Source organism: Heterodontus francisci, chromosome 3, assembly GCF_036365525.1.
Source record: "Heterodontus francisci isolate sHetFra1 chromosome 3, sHetFra1.hap1, whole genome shotgun sequence".
Taxonomy (NCBI): Eukaryota; Metazoa; Chordata; class Chondrichthyes; order Heterodontiformes; family Heterodontidae; genus Heterodontus; species Heterodontus francisci.
In genome coordinates, this window is record NC_090373.1 from 136,996,939 (window position 1) to 137,012,663 (window position 15,725).

Here is a 15,725-nt window from a genome sequence, read left to right on the forward strand (position 1 = left end):
AGTGCAGGGATCCCCTGTGGCCGTTTCCCTCAACAACAGGTATACCGTTTTGGATACTGTTGGGGGAGACGACTTACCAGGGGTAGGCAATGGGATACAGGTCTCTGGCGCAGAGTCTGTCCTTGTTGCTCAGAAGGGAAGGGGTAAGAGGAGCAGAGCATTAGTCATTGGGGACTCCATAGTTAGGGGAACAGATAGGAGGTTTTGTGGGAACGAGAGAGACTCACGGTTGGTGTGTTGCCTCCCAGGTGCCAGGGTACGTGATGTCTCGGATCGTGTTTTTGGGATCCTCAAGGGCGAGGGGGAGCAGCCCCAAGTCGTGGTACACATAGGCACCAACGACATAGGTAGGAAGACAGATGGGGATTTAAGGCAGAAATTCAGGGAGCTAGGGTGGAAGCTTAGAGCGAGAACAAACAGAGTTGTTATCTCTGGGTTGTTGCCCATGCCACGTGCTAGCGAAGTGAGGAATAGGGAGAGAGAGGAGTTGAACACGTGGCTGCAGGGATGGTGTAGGAGGGAGGGTTTTGGTTTCCTGGATAATTGGGGCTCTTTCTGGGGTAGGTGGGACCTCTACAAACAGGATGGTCTTCAGCTGAACCAGAGGGGTACCAATATCCTGGGGGGGAGATTTGCTAGTGCTCTTCGGGGGGGTTTAAACTAATTCAGCTGGGGGATGGGAACCTAAATTGTAGTTCCAGTGTGCAGGATGTTGAGAGTAGTGAGGTCAGGGATAAGGTTATAAGGACACAAGATGGCACTGGCAAGCAAGAGCTTGGTTTAAAATGTGTCTACTTCAACGCCAGGAGCATCCGGAATAAGGTGGGTGAGCTTGCAGCATGGGTTGGTACCTGGGATCTCGATGTTGTGGCCATTTCAGAGACATGGGTAGAGCAGGGACAGGAATGGATGTTGCGGGTTCCGGGATTTAGATGTTTCACTAAGAACAGAGAAGATGGTAAAAGAGGGGGTTGTGGCATTGTTAATCAAGGAAAGTATTACAGCGGCAGAAAGGACGTTTGAGGACTCGTCTACTGAGGTAGTCTGGGCCGAGGTTAGAAACAGGAGAGGAGAGGTCACCCTGTTGGGAGTTTTCTATAGACCTCCAAATAGTTCCAGAAATGTAGAGGAAAGGATAGCAAAGATGATTCTTGACAGGAGCGAGAGAAACAGGGTAGTGGTTATGGGGGACTTTAACTTTCCAAATATTGACTGGAAATACTATAGTTCGAGTACTTTAGATGGGTCTGTTTTTGTCCAGTGTGTGCAGGAGGGTTTTCTGACACAGTATGTAGACAGGCCAACCAGGGGCGATGCCACATTGGATTTGGTACTGGGTAATGAACCCGGCCAGGTGTTAGATTTAGAAGTTGGTGAGCACTTTGGTGATAGTGATCACAATTCGGTTAGGTTTACCTTAGCGATGGGCAGGGACAGGCATATACAGCAGGGCAAGAATTATAGCTGGGGGAAAGGAAATTATGATGCGATTAGGCAAGATTTAGGATGCGTAGGATGGGGAAGGAAACTGCAGGGGATGGGCACAATCGAAATGTGGAGCTTATTCAAGGAGCAGCTACTGCGTGTCCTTGATAAGTATGTACCTGTCAGGCAGGGAGGAAGTTGTCGAGCGAGGGAGCCGTGGTTTACTAAAGAAGTTGAAGAGCTTGTCAAGAGGAAGAAGAAGGCTTATGTTAGGATGAGACGTGAAGGCTCAGTTAGGGCGCTTGAGAGTTACAAGCTAGCCAGGAAGGATCTAAAGGGAGAGATAAGAAGAGCAAGGAGAGGACACGAGAAGTCATTGGCGGATAGGATCAAAGAAAACCCTAAGGCTTTCTATAGGTATATCAGGAATAAAAGAATGACTAGAGATAGGTTAGGGCCAATCAAGGATAGTAGTGGGAAGTTGTGTGTGGAATCGGAGGAGATAGGGGAAGTGTTAAATGAATATTTTTCGTCAGTATTTACAGTGGAGAAAGAAAATGTTGTCGAGGAGAATACTGAGATACAGACTACTAGGCTAGATGGGATTGAGGTTCACAAGGAGGAGGTGTTAGCAATTTTGGAAAGTGTGAAAATAGATAAGTCCCCTGGGCCAGATGGGATTTATCCTAGGATTCTCTGGGAAGCCAGGGAGGAGATTGCAGAGCCTTTGTCCTTGATTTTTATGTCGTCATTGTCGACAGGAATAGTGCCGGAAGACTGGAGGATAGCAAATGTTGTCCCCTTGTTCAAGAAGGGGAGTAGAGACAGCCCTGGTAATTATAGACCTGTGAGCCTTACTTCGGTTGTGGGTAAAATGTTGGAAAAGGTTATAAGAGATAGGATTTATAATCATCTTGAAAAGAATAAGTTCATTAGAGATAGTCAGCACGGTTTTGTGAAGGGTAGGTCGTGCCTCACAAACCTTATTGAGTTTTTTGACAAGGTGACCAAACAGGTGGATGAAGGTAAAGCCGTGGATGTGGTCTATATGGATTTCAGTAAGGCGTTTGATAAAGTTCCCCACGGTAGGCTATTGCAGAAAATACAGAAGTATGGGATTGAAGGTGAATTAGTGCTTTGGATCAGAAATTGGCTAGCTGAAAGAAGACAGAGGGTAGTGGTTGATGGTAAATGTTCATCCTGGAGTATAGTTTCTAGTGGTGTACCGCAAGGATCTGTTTTGGGGCCACTGCTGTTTGTCATTTTTATAAATGACCTGGATGAGGGTGTAGAAGGGTGGGTTAGTAAATTTGCGGATGACACGAAGGTTGGTGGAGTTGTGGATAGTGCCGAAGGATGTTGTAGGTTACAGAGGGACATAGATAGGCTGCAGAGCTGGGCTGAGAGATGGCAAATGGAGTTTAATGCGGAAAAGTGTGAGGTGATTCACTTCGGAAGGAGTAACAGGATTGCAGAATACTGGGCTAATGGGAAGATTCTTGGTAGTGTAGATGAACAGAGAGATCTTGGTGTCCAGGTACATAAATCCCTGAAAGTTGCCACCCAGGTTAATAGAGCTGTTAAGAAGGCATATGGTGTGTTAGCTTTTATTAGTAGGGGGATCGAGTTTAGGAGCCACGAGGTCATGCTGTAGCTGTACAGAACTCTGGTGCGGCCGCACCTGGAGTATTGCGTGCAGTTCTGGTCACCGCATTATCGGAAGGATGTGGAAGCTTTGGAAAAGGTGCAGAGGAGATTTACTAGGATGTTGCCTGGTATGGAGGGAAGGTCTTACGAGGAAAGGCTGAGGGACTTGAGGTTGTTTTCGTTAGAGAGAAGGAGGAGAAGAGGTGACTTAATAGAGACATATAAGATAATCAGAGGGTTGGACAGGGTGGATAGTGATAGCCTTTTTCCTTGGATGGTGATGGCAAACACGAGGGGACATAGCTTTAAGTTGAGGGGTGATAGATATAGGACAGATGTCAGAGGTAGTTTCTTTACACAGAGAGTAGTAGGGGCGTGGAACGCCCTGCCTGCAACAGTAGTAGACTCGCCAACTTTAAGGGCATTTAAGTGGTCATTGGATAGACATATGGATGAAAATGGAATAGTGTAGGTCAGATGGTCGGCGCAACATCGAGGGCTGAAGGGCCTGTACTGCGCTGTAATGTTCTATGTTCTATGTTCTATGACTGCAGATCACTGAAGGTGGCTGAACAGGTAGACAAGATGGTCAAGAAGGCATATGGGATACTTGCCTTTATTAGCTGAGGCATAGAATGTAAGAGCAGAGAGGTTATGCTAGAACTGTATAAAACACAAATTAGGCCACATCTGGAGTATTGTGTGCAGTTCTAGTCACTGCACTATAGGAAAGATGTGATTGCATTAGAGAGGGTAGAGAGGAGTTTTATTTATTTAGAGATACAGCACTGAAACAGGCCCTTCAGCCTACCGAGTCTGTGCCGACCAACAACCACCCATTTATACTAATCCTACATTAATCCCATATTCCCTACCACATCCCCACTATTCTCCAACAATCTACTTACACTAGGGGCAATTTACAATGGTCAATTTACCTATCAACCTGCAAGTCTTTGGCTGTGGGAGGAAACCGGAGCACCCGGCAAAAACCCACACGGTCACAGGGAGAACTTGCAAACTCCACACAGGCAGTAGCCAAAATCGAACCTGGGTCGCTGGAGCTGTGAGGCTGCGGTGCTAACCACTGCGCCACTGTGCCACCCCAAACAGTTTTACGGGGATGTTGCCTGGACTGGAGCATTAGTTATTAGTTGTGAGGAAAGATTGGATAGGCTAGGGTTATTTTCTTTAGAACAGAGGAGGCTGAGGGGAGACCTAATTGAAATGTATAAAATTATGAGGGGTCTAGATAGAGTAGATAGGAAGGCCCTATTCCCCTTCATAACCAGGGGGCATAGATTTAGGGTAAGAGTTAAAAGGTTTAGAGGGCATTTGAGGGGAAACCTTTTCAACCAGAGGGTGGTGGGAATCTGGAACACATTGCCTGAAAGGTTGGTAGAGGCAGAAATGCTGATAACATTTAAAAAATACTTGGATATGCATTTGAAGTGCTGTAACCTACAAGGCTACAGACTAAGAGCTGGAAAGTGGGATTTGGCTGGCATGGACACAATGAGCCGAATGGCCTCCTTCGTGCTGTAGAAACAAGAACACAAGTAATAGGAGCAGGAGTAGACTGTCGAGTCTGCTCCACCATTCTATTATGATCATGGCTGATCTTGGGCTTCAACTCCACTTTCCCACCCACTCCCCATATTGCTTGATTCCCTGAGAGACCAAAAATCTATCTATCCCAGCCTTAAATGTATTCAATGATGGAGCATCCACAACCATCTGGGGTAGAGAATTCCAAAGATTCACAACCCTTTGAGTGAAGTACTTTCTCTCCATCTCAGTCCTAAATGATCGGCCCCTTATCCTGAGACTGTGCCCATGTGTTTTAGATGCCCCAACCAGCAGAAACAATCTCTCAGCGTCTACCCAATCAAACCTGTTGGGGAGAATGGTGGTGCAGTGGTCATGTCATTGGACCAGCAATCTAGTTGGCTGAGGCTAACATATGGGGATTTGGGTTCAAATCCCAACATAATAGTTGGTGGCATTTAATAAATTCAATTAATTAATAAAAATCTGGTATTAAAAGATAGTCTCAGTAATAATGTCCTCTAAAATCACCTCGTAAGGCACTAAGTTCGAAAGCAGTTAGGGATGGACAACACATGATGGCCTGCCAATGACACCCACATCCCAAGAAAGAATTTTAAAAAGCTCCTGTAGAATCTTGTATGTTTCAAAGAGATTTCCTCTCATTCTTCTAAACTCCTAACATAGGCTCAATTTACTCAGTCTCTCATCCCAGGGACCAACCAAGTGAACCTTCACTGTACTGCCTCCAATGCAAGTATATCTTTCCTTAAATGTGGAGACCAAAACTCACCAAAGGTGTGTACAATTGTAACACAACTTCTTTATGCCTGTACACCAATCCCTTGCAATGAAGGCCAACATGCTTGCTGTAGCTGCAATTTTTTATGATTGCATCAGCATTTTGTACTCAAGATTTATGTCAATTTCTTACATTGGAAATGAATGCAATCTGGTTGGGTTTGTGAGAATTTTACCCCTACAGTCAACCAGGCCCAATCCCACCAGGTAAAATCAGATGTATGAATTCTACTGTAATATATATATATTGTTTTATTAATTCATGGGATGTGGGCGTCACTGGCTATGCCAGCATTTATTGCCCATCCCTAATTGCCCTTGAGAAGGTGGTGGTGAGCTGCCTTCTTGAACTGCTGCAGTCCATGTGAGGTAGGTACACCCACAGTGCTGTTAGGAAGAGAGTTCCTGGATTTTGACCCAGCGACACTGAAGGAACGACGATATAGTTCCAAGTCAGGATGGTGTGTGACTTGGATGGGAACTTGCAGGTGGTGATGTTCCCATGCATCTGCTGCTCTCGTCCTTCGAGGTGGTAGAGGTCGCGGGTTTGGAAGGTGCTGTCTAAGGAGCCTTGGTGCGTTGCTGATCTGTCATCCTGAAATGTGACTTGTGCACCAATACAAGTTAAATACAACTGCCTACCATATGTAGAAAATATGAGGTTTTACAGCATCTGTATAAATTTTTTTCAGGTGTGTAGTCAAATATTGGTATTTCTAAAGTGTGAACCAATAGATTACATGCCTCAGGACCATGCAGGGTAAACACCCACGACAGCAGCAAGACGGAGCTCACGAAGGGTTAGACATTCCTCCACCCTCTGGAACAATTCTTTTTTTTTAAAGTCACTACTTATGATTGGCCTCTACCATCCACCATAGCAGAATAAATAAATAAATAATTCCATACAAATGAAGGGAAGAAATGGTTAAGCTCTGAATGAAAGCACTCTTGTGTCAAGTTTCCTCATGTTTCTGCCAGTTCTATCAGCACAATCATGGCAAAATTAGCCGAAACAGCATAAAAGAGCACAGAATTTAAGATGTGAATTACATCCAAAACCACTTACTCCGGTGTTTTACACAAGCTTTTACACTGGCTCAAGATTCAGTTCACCTGCATCAAGACCCACCCACAAAACCGGTCACGGCCCCAGGTCAAAACTGCAAGATTCTGTCAATTGTGCTGGTTTGGGAAGGTTCTTCAAATTGCACTCATTTTCTGGGATGTACAGGCACTAATAGGCACATTTTAAGAATTTTGACATATCACATAATGTTTAATTTACGAAGAAGCTGACTAGTGTGCACCAATGGAACCTTGAACTGGTTCAGTACAGTTTTTTTTTCAAATTATTTTCATTGATCTTAGTTCAGGTTACTTACAGGTGGAGGATTGGACACTCTGGTTAAAAATGCTTATTTTTGGTAATAAGCCCATTTTCAGCTACATTAATAAAACTGCATCAAGTTACCACTCTTAAATATATCAAGGAATAATTTTAATGGAAAGGGAAAAAAATTATATCCTATTGTGTTGCCTAAATGCGCCGGTTCATATAAGATTTTATATTTATGATTATGCAAATTAATTTTAGCAGAATTTGAAATGTAACCTAAACCAGTGCATTTTCATGCACATTTTGGGTGCCATTTCCTGATTGCGCCCAAACTGGAAACTCCTGTCTCCTTATGTGAACACATGACTTATTGTTTAAGAAACCAATTCAAATGAGTAACTTACAAATTAAAGGAAAACATCCCATGTTGGGAGAATGCTTTTCCTGTAAAAGGCTTTCCCCTATGTACTTGGGAGAAATTTTGTCCACGATCTCTTCTGCATGTTGTAACACATGAGATAAAATAGCAATAGCAATATTTTGAGCGTGTCCATCTATACCCCTGTTCTAATGGGAATTCATTCAGTCCATTTTTAAAACCTGCCATAGCTTTCCATTCCACCACCTCCAGTGCTAAATAATTATATCCCTCTGTGACGGAAACCACACCTTCCAAATGGAAACATATTAATTTCGTTATATGAAACATTATTTGAACTGGTACAGAACCTTGAACAAACTTGTTTAAAAAGATCACAGGACTGAGTGGCTGAAAACATGGCTGCACATTTGCATTCTAAGAGACAGTTGCCGAGAGAGTCAATGGAAATACTCCCTGATTCAATTAGCCAGATGGGTTGTGTCAATAGTGATGATCAAGAGACATTGCGAGCCATTGAATGTGTAAAAGCCAGAAGAATTAACAAACTTCGCAGGCGATGCTGTTTCAAACAAAAAGCTAGTCACATTATTAACCTGCTGGTCAACCTGGAGTTGACGGAATTGTGCTCACAGTAAAGTTTTGAAGCAGACCACAATTGAACTTCAAGAAGAAAGTACTTTTCTCTCTCTTTCTTTTTCTCATGCAAAGTTCCAGGGACCCACGGAAGTAACTTAAACTTCAAGACAGAAAACCCTGAAGTCTTCTGATACTGGTGAAACAAGTTTGAAAGTATGCACTGGGCCTCAATGCGAACTGCAAGACTTAACTTCAGTCAAAGACTTTACATCCAATCCAAAACCAGTAACTGCATTCCATCTACTACTTCAAACCTTTCCCCTTTAATTCTTTCTCCTCCTCTGTCTCTATTTATGTGTGTGTTTATTGCATATGTATGCTAGCATGGCCACGTTGCGTATTCTTAGTAGTTTTAACTGAGTTAGAGTTTTAAGATTAATGAACTTACACCATTCTTGTTTAAATCTGAGGGAAGCTGTCTGGTTGATTTCTTAACAATTACAATTAGAGAGCAGTGAGCAAGGACTCACTGCGGGGAAGCTAAAAACACTGTGTTTTAAAGATTAAACCCTGTTATGGCCAAACCAGGAAAAGGCCGAGAGGGAAGCCCTAGACCCCTTCCTCACCTGGTCGTTACACCTCTCATACTGAATCCAAATCCTCTAAACAGATGAAGTTCTAGAAGAAGCACCCTCTCTCTCTTTTTTCAAGTATACGATCTTTCTTCAGCCCTCGAAGTTCAGGAAGCAGGCGTGTAGCCGTTCTTTGGACTGTCTCTGTGAATTTATTTTCTTTCCTGTACTATACACAGCATCTATGAACAAAGAACTCCAGATGTGGCAATGTGAAGGCCAGATACAACTTCAACATCACCTCCTTAGATTTATAAGTCACAACCTTGGTGTCATATCTCAACTTTTATTTGATTTCTTCATTGGCTGCCAAATATAATCCAATGGTATTAACGATATGTTCACCAAAATCCACAATTCTCTTTCCCGCTTGATTACCTCGAACATGCTGCCATTTAATATTTAATCCATATTCTTGCTTCTTCTACCTATTATTAGGATTTGAGTACAGGAGTAGTGAAGTCTTGCTTCAATTGTATAGAACCTTGGTTAGACTGCACTTGGAGTACTGTGTGCAATTTTGTTCCCCTTACCTTAGGAAGGATATTATTGCCATAGAGAGAGTGCAATGAAGGTTCACCAGACTTGTTCCCGGGATGGCAGGACTGTCCTATGAAGAGAGATTGGGGAAACTGGGTCTGTATTTTCTAGAGTTTCGAAGAATGAGAGGTGACCTCATTGAAACCTACAAAATCCTGAAAGAGATAGACAGGTTGATGCAGCTAAGATGTTTCCCCTGGTTGGGGAGTCTAGAACCAGGGAACATAATTTCAAAATAAGGGGGAAGCCACTTAGGACAGAGATGAGGAGAAATTTCTTTACTCAGAGGGTTGTGAATCTTTGGAATTCTCTACCCCAGAGGGCTGTGGAAGCTCAGTCATTGAGTATGTTTAAAGGAGAGATTGACAGATTTCTAAATACCAGTGACATAAAGGGATATGGGATAGTGTGGGAAAAAGGCATTGAAATGGACGATCAGCCATGATCATATTGAATGGCGACTCAGGCTTGATGGGCTGAATGGCCTACTCCTGCTCCTATGTTCCTATGTCCCTATTATGACTTTGCACAATGTCCTAGAGTGTCCAGGTCTCTTTTGATTGTCACACATTGGTTAGCATCATTGTCCTCTGTACCCAGTATGATGTCATCCTTTAACTTTGGCACCTTGGACAATATTCCATCCTCTAAGTAATTTATACAAAATATTTTTAAGAAGTGGCCCGAATCTCAACCCCCATGTAATGCGCTGGCAACTGGTTTCCGTTCCACAACAACACTCTTTGTTGTCGTTCTTTCAGTCCTGCCTCAATCCAGCCTAATGCTTTATCAAATATTCCCTGGGCATGCACCTTGTGAATCAGTTCATTTTGTGGAACAGTGCCTAAATGCCATCCTGGAAATCAGGAAGATAACATCCAATGCCTCATCTTTAACCTGTAATCTCCTCAAAGAGATCCAGTAAATTAGTCAGGCTTATCCTGTCATTGGTAGTTTATTGAAAATCTCTCGTCTCACTCACTATGAGCAATGCAATGTACAATCTGCCAATATACTGTAATTAACCCAGAGCTGAGGAAATTTTTTGTCTGTGTGTTTTTGGAGCAAAAAGTATTCAGTTCATCACTTTAATTACAAAACATTCTGGCTTATTGCAGACTGAGTTATGATATTCCAAGGGATACATTAGGCAGCCCATGAGTTCAATTATTTATGTGAGTTAATAAGTGAACTGAGTAGGAATAATTGTAACTGTGCCTAAATAATTAAAAATCTCCTGAGTCTCACGGTATAAAAGGTTTCCTGTATTCACCCTAGTAAAGTGGTAGGGGAAGTTGCTACAAGTTCTGAGACTGCAGTTATTGGGACTCTGTATCAACAGTTCCACTGAAAGCTCAAAAAGCCTGAAAATAACTGCTGGGTATTTCTTTGGGGGAATCTCCTGATTTGAATCCACAATGTGGCATTTTTGGCCACATGATAAAAACTCTGAAAGCACAGTGGGGAATGTTAACTTCAAGGATGAGTGAGTGGGGAGTGGCGGTGGGATGGAAGGTAAGATATGTAAAATTTTACAACCCAATTCTAATCCACCTCCTACTTTTTTTTAATTCATTTCAGGGGATGTGGTCATTGCTGGCAAGGCCAGCATTTGTTGCCCATCCCTCATTGCCCTTAAGAAGGTGGTGGTGTGCCGTCACAGTCCATCTGGTGCGGGTACACCTACAGTGCTGTTAGGGAGGGAGTTCCAGGATTTTGATCCAGTGACAGTGAAGGAACGGTGACATATTTCCAAGTCAGTATGGTGTGTGACTTGGAGAGGAACTTGCTGGTGGTGTTCCCACACCTCTACTGGCCTTATCCTTCTAGGTGGTAGAGGTCGTGAGTTTGCAAGGTTCTGTCGAAGGAGCCTTGGTGAGTTGCTGCAGTGCATCTTGTAGATGGTACACACTGCTGCCACTGTGCATCAGTGGAAGGGAGTGATCGTTGAAGGTGGTGGATGGGGTGCCAATCAAGCGGGCTGCTTTGTCCTGGATGGTGCCAAGCTTCCTGAGTGTTGTTGGAACCGCACTTATCCAGGCAAGTGGAAAGTATTCCATCGCACTCCTGACTTGTGCCTTGGTGGACAGATTTGTGGAGTCAGGAGATGGCTTACTCACCACAGAATTCCCAGCCTCTGACATGCTCTTGTAGTCACAGTATTTACATGGTTGGCCCAGCTCAGTTTCTGGTCAATGGTAACCCCCAAGATGTTGATAGTGGGGGATTCAGCGATGGTAATGCTGTTGAATGTCAAAGGGTGATGGTTAGATTCTGTCTTGTTTGAGATGGTCATTGCCTGGCACTTGTGTTCTTCAGGATAGTGCCAGTGGATCTTTTATGTCCACATGCGAGAGCAGACAGGGCCCCGGTTTAGATTTAGATTAGATTAGAGATACAGCACTGAAACAGGCCCTTCGGCCCACCGAGTCTGTGCCGAACATCAACCACCCATTTATACTAATCCTACACTAATCCCATATTCCTATCAAAAATCCCCACCTGTCCCTATATTTCCCTACCACCTACCTATACTAGTGACAATTTATAATGGCCAATTTACCTATCAACCTGCAAGTCTTTTGGCTTGTGGGAGGAAACCGGAGCACCCGGAGAAAACCCACGCAGACACAGGGAGAACTTGCAAACTCCACACAGGCAGTACCCGGAATTGAACCCGGGTCCCTGGAGCTGTGAGGCTGCGATGCTAACCACTGCGCCACTGTGCCGCCCACATCTCATCTGAAAGACAGCACCTCTGACGGTGCAGCACTCCTTGAGTACTTTACTGGAGTGTCAGCTTAGATTTTGTCTTCAAGACTCTGGAGTGAGGCTTGAATCCAGAACCTTCTGATTTAGAAGCAAGGGTACTACCAACTGAGCTACTGCTGCAAAGAGAGCTGCACAACAGAGTGGTGAACAACACAGATCGAGAGAACAGCAGACAGCAGATCAAAGTGAAACACAGCAGACAGGAGACTGACAGTGCAGCCAAGTTTGCATGAGGACAGAAATAGGAGGATAGAGCAGATGAATGCGTGGCTGGAAAGATGGTGCAGGAGGGAGGGCTTTGGATTCCTGGGACACTGGGACTAGTTCTGGAGAAGGTGGGAACTGCACAGGCCAGACAGGTTGCACCTGAACAGAGCTGGGACAAATTTCCTTGCAGGGCAATTTGCTCGTGCTATTGGGGAGGTTTTGAACTAACTTGGCAGGAGTGTGGGAACCAGGAGGAAATATCAGAGAGGAATACGAAGGTGCACAGAATACTGGGAGAGGTAGATAGTACTAGAGTAGGAAATGGTAAATTATTAGGTGGGGTCAGAGCCCACTGGATGACAAAAGAGATAGAGATGAAGATGACGAAGAAAATGTGTGCTTATGACGGATGTCAGGTAGATAATACAGGCTAAATATAGAAGGTTCAGAGGGGAAATGAAAAAGCAAATAAGAGAAGCAAAGAGAGAGTATGAAAAGAGACTGACAGCTAACTTAAAAGGGAATTCCAAAGTTTTCTATAGGCATATAAATAGTAAAAAGGTGGTAAAAGGTGGAGTAGGGCCGATTAGGGACCTAAAGGGGGATTTACGCATGGAGCCAAGGGGAATAGCTGAGGTATTAAATGAATACTTTGCATCTGTCTTTACCAAGGAAGAAGATGCTGTGCAGGTTATGGTGAAAGGAAGTAATTAATACCTTTCTGAAGAGCAGTGCTTACACAGCTTTAGATTGTCATGGCAGATGAAGTTCAATGCGAAGAAATGTGAAGTGATTCATTTTGGTAGGAAGAACATGGAGAGACAATATAACATAAAGGGTACAACTCTAAAAGGGGTGCAAGAGCAGAGGGACCTGGGGGTATATGTACATTAGTCATTGAAGGCAGCAGGACAGGTTGAGAGAACGGTTAATAAAGCATACAGTATCCTGGGCTTTATTAATAGGGGCATAGAGTACAAGAACAAGGAGGTTATGTTGAACTTGTACAAGACACTAGTTCAGCCTCAGCTGGAGTATTGTGTCCTGTTCTGGGTGCTGCACTTTAGGAAAGATGTGAAGGCATTGGAGTGAGTACAGAAAAGATTCATGAGAATGGTTCCAGGGATGAGGAACTTCAGTTATGAAGATAGATTGGAGAAGTTGGGACTGTTTTCCTCGGAGAAGGCTGAGAGGAAATTTTTGATAGAGTTATTCGAAATCAAGAGGAGTCTGGACAGAGTGGGTAGGGAAAAACTGTTCCCACTCATGAAAGGATCGAGAACAAAAGGGCACAGATTTAAAGTGATTGATAAAAGGTGCAAAAGTGACACAAGGAAAAACTTTTTCATTCAGTGAGTGGTTTGAACTGGAATGCAGGTTCAATCAGGGCATTCAAAAGGGAATTAGACTGTGGTATTTAAAGCATGAATGTGCAACATTTCGGGGAGAAGGCGGGGGAATGGCATTAGGTGAATTGCTCATTCGGAGAGCCAGTGCAGACCCAATGGGTCGAATGGCCTCCTTTTGCATTGTAACAATTTTGTGATTCTGTGAGGAACTACCCATGTGAGAGAGCTGACTGACAGAGGCTCTTTCTTGGCCTTTCTGAAGAGCAGTGCTTCCACAGCTTTAGACTGTCATGGCAGGTGTTCGCTGATGTCTACAACCTCCTTTAAGAAGAGATGCTCCCTGCTGGACCTGGTGGCTATGCATTGTCCATCACTGTCCTCAGTTTCTTTGCTCTGGCTCCTTCCAGTGCATCACTGGAAATAGCTCAAAGGTCTCTCAGTTGCTGCACATAAATGGAAACAGCAGGCCACATCTGAGTTGTTTTCCAGGGTGTCCGTCAGCTTGTGTCAACATGCTCTGCGGTAACATTAACCAGAATGAGCACACTCTGACATTCGCCACCTTGACTGGCTTCTTACAGGTACAGGGTGCCATTGATTGCACACACATGGTAATCTGAGGACCACCACAGCAATCAGGAGGTTTTATCAACAACAAGGGATAGTATGCCATCAGTGCACAGCTGGGATGCAATCACATGAGGTTTATGTAGGTATACACCAGATTCTATGGAAGCTGCCATGGTGCTTTTATACTGTGATAGTCCAAGCCACTTTGTACCAGAAAACAGAATTAACCGCTGACTCATTGGAGACCAGGAATACCCCCTTCAAACTTGGCGCATGACACCCGTGAGGTGTAGGTGCACTATGACAGGCCACATGCCACCCAGGTATGTCATAGATCAGCCATCAGCATGTTGAAGATGCACTTCAGGTGCTCAGATTGGTCTGGAGATGCACTTCAGTACTCACCAGCCACACTGTCTAGAATGTGCAGCAGAGAGGATTAGAGATGGAGCACGACCAAGGCATTCATCAATCATCTTCTGATAACGAGAATATTTAAGAGGAGGAAGAGGAGTATGAAGATGGGACATCCACCATCAGACCAGCCATGTACAGCGCTACCCAGGGTGCTGGGAGTGCCCTCATAGCTCAAAGGTTCAGCTAGTGACTCACACAGGAAAAAAAAAATGAACAGGTGAGAAGGGGTGTGGAATGGACTCCACTTTGAGTGAAGTTGCCACTTCCATGTTTTCTTTCAGCACTATTCCTCTCATGGGCCGGGTGCCATATCACTGCTACCACTCTGCTGGAGAGCAGCTTGCTGCAGATCAATGACACATTGTCCAGCCATGGTACGCTATCTGTCACCCTAATTCAAGTGGCAGACATCTCCAGCATGGCTATGGCCATGACCTGCACAGACTCATTTCAAAACTGTGTTTGGGGCTCCAAGTAGGTGGCCACACTCTTCATGGCAGACATTCTCGCAATTTCCTATGACACCTATCCACTCTGCCTCTCCACTATTGTGGAGATTGTGCATGGCATGCATGTCAGTACTTCACAAAGTTGCTGCTGTACCTCTATCATTTTCCTTCTCAAAGATGGCCCCCGGGGTTCAGCATCTATGTCCAGCTGAGCAGAGCTGATAGTGGGTTGTGCCCCAGTCCCCCCGACGAGGGCTCTCTTCAGGTGCCCCTGCCACCAGTGTCTGTTGGTGCTCACTTGTGAAATGCAAATCATCAGGTGAAAATCCAACCAACTCTCCAACTGGACCCATCAAAGTATGAGTTGTGTGTCATGTGATGGTGCACCCTCAGAAGGAATGAGGTCCTTTGAGCAATCTTTGTCATGCATGTCCATAGACTCTTGATCTAGAATGCAGCATTTAAGCGGCCATTTCTGACTGAAGGTAGCAGTAGCTGTCTGGAGATGCAGCAGGTAAATAACTCAACTCTGTGAGTTGGCTGCCAGCCAGGTAGTGAAGAAGTTGCCACAGTTTCAATCAGTCCAAGTTGCAATAAGGTGCTTCTGTCTCCATGAAGGTACAGTCTGCAGTTCCGATGGCGGGTGGGGGGCACAATAGATAACAACATGAATATTAGCTCCCAGATCCCCACCCTGATTTTGGGGTGGGAATGAAAAGTGCACTGATTTTCTGCTGAAAAAATGCGAAACAAATGTCATGGAACTCCAAGTCCTGTAGGTTTCCTTTAAGCCTTTTAAAATGCACCTGCTCTGATGCATCTGCCCCACTATTTTTGACCATGAACCTCACTCCTAACATTTCAAAAACGTAAACAGCTTTAGATGTAGTTGCTCCATTAATTTCAGAGGCTACCTCGAAATTTCCTGAAAAGACGCATTCTCCTCAATTAAAATTGCATTTCTTTATCTAATATAAGGAGATTTCCTAGAATTCGTTTCCCTGGGGTTTCAGGCTTTGAACTCCTCCTGTGCCCACTCCTCGCCCCGTGGAAGGTCCAATGGAAGGAGCG